The 5196-nt window shown below is 39.0% G+C and overlaps 1 long non-coding RNA gene across 1 annotated transcript; it reads left to right on the plus strand.

Annotated features, from left to right (window-relative positions):
- The first annotated feature begins 270 nt into the window (after positions 1-270).
- On the plus strand, positions 271-3141 carry LOC126635604 (uncharacterized). Its single transcript, XR_007627753.1, has 3 exons — positions 271-370; positions 767-938; positions 1764-3141. It is a non-coding gene; the product is annotated as an uncharacterized LOC126635604 (long non-coding RNA).
- The last annotated feature ends 2055 nt before the right edge of the window (positions 3142-5196 follow it).

Below are 5196 nucleotides of genomic sequence, written 5' to 3' on the forward strand. Positions count from 1 at the left end.
AATCTACACATTGTGTCTCCTTAAGTTTAAGAGATTACTCCTGTACCTCATGGTGAGGATATGCCTTGGAGTCTTGCCAGAGAGTACTAATCCATCCAGAATTAAATTCCATTCTTGGTAAAATGGATCTGTGGGACCAAACCTGTATCTCTAGAGACCTGTGAGTCTCTATCAAGCTGAGTGAGCAGTAAACCTCTCTCTTTCTTCAACATAACACATTTCCAGGACCAACTGTTTCTTTATTTGGCTTGCTGTCATGGCAGAATGAGAAACAAATCTCCAGAAGTGGATGATCAATAAGAAACTGTCCAGAGGATAAGAACAGAAACAGCTAGTGGTCTGGAAAACATAATCTACCAGGGAAGATTGGGTGAGTGGTGTAATTTAACCTGGAGAAAGAGACTGAGGGAGTGTAACAGACTTCAACAAATATGAAAAAAGTTATGGAAAGGAAGGAGAGAATTATTGTGCTGTGTGTTCAAGTCATATAAATAATCGATTTTCAAGGGTAGATAGATCAAAGTGTAATCTGTTTAAACTGTAGCATGGAAGATGTCAGTTAAGAATGATTGGAGGTAGACTGCATGGTGAGGTCAAGGCGATTCATCCCCTTTTTCCTGTTGTGTTCCTTTGTTTTAAAGCTTTTTCCTCATGCTGGTCCTGCAACAGAGGATGTGAATGGGTTGTAGGAGGAATATAGGCTGTCTAGAGAGTTGCAAGGTGGAGGGAATTTGGCCTCTTCATCCCACTTCCCTCTCTGTTCCAGCAACCTCTTTAGCAGGGCCTGAGGCAATGTACAATATTGCTGTGCCATGAGTCTGGATGTGGCTGACCCAGAGAGCCTCGCAGGATACAAGAATTCAACTGGGGGACACACAGGGGAGAGCAGGAATGATTTTTTTAACTGGAACCTGAGCCAAATGTCAACAGAATTTTGGGTAAGGCAGAAAAGCTGCTTCTGGCCAAGAGGATACCTCTCAGTGCAAGAGAATTCCCAGCTGTAAACAGTGGGAACATGAGAGCATCTTGAAGTAGAAATTACAGAAATCTTCAGTAATGGAGCCTAAATCCAGAGTACTTGTAATCCTTTTGTTCTGGATTGTGCCAGCATGAAGAGCTAGCACTTCATCCTGAGTCTGGGACATGTGACTGGGTGTGTGTGTACACAGCAGCCAGGAGAACTTTTCTCCTGGGCCCCAGGACATGCATCGGTATGGGCTGGGCTGGCACTGAGTGTGCTAAATGAGACAGTAGTCTCAAGAGACAAATTCTGCTCCTAATTAGTCCAATCCACCTTATTGATGTCAATTTGTCCTAGCATTTCCCTCGCTATTGATGAGCTACTATCCAAAGAATTTGAAATCAAATGTTTCAATGCCAGTCACAGAGCCATAAAAAAATGACAGCTTCTCAGAGGATACCTTTAAAGTTCTTGAGCTATATTACGGATACATTTTTGGTAATCTGATGAATAAATATTTTGGGCTGAATTAAGTCTGGGTTTAGCTTTCTTAGTCATGGGTGGATTTTTGTTCCCACTTTGATAACTTGCAAGGAGTAAAAGAAATCAAAATAGACCTAATGATTTCAATTAAACATCTTATATTTTTGTATTTAAAAAAAACCAAACTATTACATTTGCACTGAAATGTTTTAAGGTTAATAGATTACCTCTGAACCCCAAGGAAATCAAGCTTCCTGTGCCTGCCTGTCATTTACTGGAGTGGTTACTTATCTGTCAATATTTCTTCCTTTTTTTCAAGTCCCAGGCCTACTTGATCTTGTCCATTTGGCACTGCTGGAGGAATAACAAGTTTCTTCCCATCATGCACCTTTCTGGGATACATCATGACAGAGAAATCTCAAAGCCCAGGTCAATTATAACGGAAGATGTGTAGCACCTCTGCCCCCACAGCGTCTTCTGGGGATCCACTCAGCAAAATGATATAAAACTATTTCCGAAGACTTCCCATGGTCTGGCACTACTTAGAACTAAGGAACTGGCAAAATGTAAGGAAATATGCATATGCACCTCAGCTCACCTCCCCTCTGCCATGAAGTCAACCAGCGTATGTGCGGGGAGGAGCCTGAGGCTGGCAGATTCCTCACCGTACAGTAATTACTTTTTAATTAGAATTCATTGAATAAGAGATAGATACCTTCTGTACTTTCTCCCACTGATGATTTTAATATTCCCCTGTCAGGTATTATGAGGCAGTAGCTGACAGTGAGTTACATGAAGTAATCCTGTAGCTGGTAGCGACTTACATAAAGTAACCAACTTAACCATTTGTCTTAGATAAAATATGATCCCCATCCTTACTTCTTTCCATGGAGTCTGTCACTGGCGTGTTGATGTAGTGTTTGTTTACTCTCATTCCTGCAGGAGGAAATATCATAGTTCATGTATCAAATTACTGTAACTGACTGGAGCATTTGTATTTAAAATAATGTATAGTGATATATTTTCATAGTGTCGTTGATGTATTTTCAGGACTTCTAATTTTTGCAAGTATATAATCTGAATATCATTTATCTGAGGGTGCAGTTGTAAAATCTATGGTAATATCTGATCTCATTATAAAAATCAGCACTTAAGAATGGACTAGAGTAACTAAATCTGAAACTGACTGGATATTTGTGGTATTTTGATAGAAATAAGAAAAAAAGTCGGGTTTTTTTTCTTTTTGCTGCAGGGCCTCTAAACACAATCTGACATGTGATGTATTTTTGAAGTCAAAGTTAATAATTCTCTTTACATAAAAAATAAATACCCCCTATTGAATACATGCTCTAAAATTAGAATTGCATATTTCTAAGTAATATACCTAAGGAAAATGATTTATTCTAATACAATAATGGCATAGATTTACAAAGCTTGAGTGATACAATGTTTCTCGTTATGGTTGTAAAATATTTGTTGCCACTGTGGGATTTTCTAGATCATTATTTTAAAAAAGGAAAAACCTACTTTGACAGATGAACTGGGGCCATTCTGAGCAAATCACAGATACTTCATATAACAAGGCCTCCAAAGAGGGGAGCACAGACTTATTACTATGGCAACCCAGATCAAAACACTATTTTAGTGGAGAGTTTCCAGTTTTACAATGCAATGATGATTGTTTATAGTACTATTGAAACCAGATTCAGCAAAGGTTCAAGAAATGAGCTGACAAGAGGAAAATCATTATAGATAAACTGGGGATACGTGAATGACATATTGTGGAATCTGCTATTATTTTATCAAATGATGAAATTGTTACACAGACATGGATAAATAATAGTAGATGATACAGTGTGATGGACCCTATTTTGTTCACTGTGTTATATTGTATAATGATGGGTTCAGTACTGAAAAACAAAAAAGCAGATTTAATAATAGAAATTACTTAACTTTGGGAAAAAACTGTCTATTAATTGTCCCTAATAATTTATAAGATTTAAATTTAAAATTGCTTTCATTCCCAAATCATTTAGTAACACCTACATAATAACAAGCATCACCTACACCTGGTGTTTAAACAGCACCTCTGGTGGGGTGCTTTTTCTGGAAGTGCATCAGATGGCACATGGGCTGGATAATAATTAATGGCTGGATAACGCTTAATCCTATATCAGCTAATCAGTGCCTAAAAACTCTTAGTCCTACAGCAGTAAACCTCTTCAAACTCTCTCATATCTGCAGTGCCAGTGCAAGGGGATTTTTTTTTTTTTTTGTGGCAATAGCACAGGAGCAGCTCTGGGTACCCTCCAGCTGCTTTCTGCTTTGTATCTGCTGGCTCAGAGAAATGAGTTAGTTATTAACCTCCTTTCTTGCTGTAATGGTCCTACTGGTTTCAGTATAGGAGCCACAGGAGTCTGGGGACAGTGATCTGTTTTCTGCTTAGGATTATTTCTCAACACAAGAACCATGGATGAGATTACTTGTTCTGGCTTCCTTCCAAGTTCATGCCATCCTTCACCTCAAGATCTTGAGCAAATCACGACCATTCTCCTCACCAACGTTCTTTCTAGCCCCACTTCTCAACTTTATAACAATAATGCTCAAAATCCTGACTTCACTTGTCCATGTAACTGGGGCAGTGTGGTTAAAGCCTCTGCTCCCACAGCATGAAAAGAAGATGCTCCTAGTGACTTCTCTAGGGGCTATAGAAGCAGCTCCTGTGCAGGAAAAATGTCTGAGAAAAAAATCTGGAAAGAAGAAAGGTGAAAGAAGACAGATCCCAGCGAATTTCCTATACCTATAAACAGTCTGATCATGCCTGAGCATGCCTCTGGCACAGGTCTTCCCTCTGCAGGATGGAGCTTGCTTCTTGCTTGATGTTTCTCTCAGTGGGACTGGTGGATGGGACAGCTCTGAGACTAGTAGGGCCCCAGGACCTCCTGAGATGGGGTCTTATTTCTCCATCCCCAGAACAGTTTTCTTCATGGGATCCTCAAGGTGAAAGTGTCTGTAAGCTCAGGGCAGTTTTATTCCCTTAAAGAAATAAGAGATTTACTTACAGAAGCCTTTAATAGTTGGACTGAAAGTATAAAGTGGATGAAATGTTTTCAGAAAGGTGATTTACTATGTAGTTTGTATATTATTGTGGGTGGAGAAGCTTTAGCTCTTCATGGAAGTTTGAAGCAAAATTTTGCCTTACATTTGATATTTCAGATGATTCAGGGAAAGCATTTTCTGGTGTAGTCATACTTGGACCAGAATACAAAACACATCCTTTAGTAAACTGTGAAGCTTTAACTTGTTCAAATGACACTTAGCCAGCAAATCATTTTGAACTTGGAAGCATTAGAGGGGTCACATTTTTATACAGCTGATCTGCTGCTGAACAATCTTTTTTTAGGCATTAAGAACATCCAGCCTTTTTTCAACACAAGATATCATGCCTCATCCCTGAATTACGTTTTCCTGAGTTTATGACCATTTCATGGAAAATTAAGCCACTCCATTAACATCTGAGACCAGAGCACCCTTCAAAAATAGAAACCAATAGAGCAGTTAATGGTATTTATTGCTCTTCCCTAGTGCACTTGTATTTTCTCTGCCATACGAGGACTATTCAGACATCATCATACAAGTAACAGGAGTGTACATCTTGTCTCAACTCCTAAGAGATGCCATTGGCACATACTTAATCATGGAGCAATTATAATCTAAAAGATGTCCCAGAATACAGATTGAGTCCCCATGTA

Source organism: Myiozetetes cayanensis, unplaced genomic scaffold, assembly GCF_022539395.1.
Source record: "Myiozetetes cayanensis isolate MyiCay16 unplaced genomic scaffold, myiCay2020 scf12, whole genome shotgun sequence".
Classification (NCBI taxonomy): domain Eukaryota; kingdom Metazoa; phylum Chordata; class Aves; order Passeriformes; family Tyrannidae; genus Myiozetetes; species Myiozetetes cayanensis.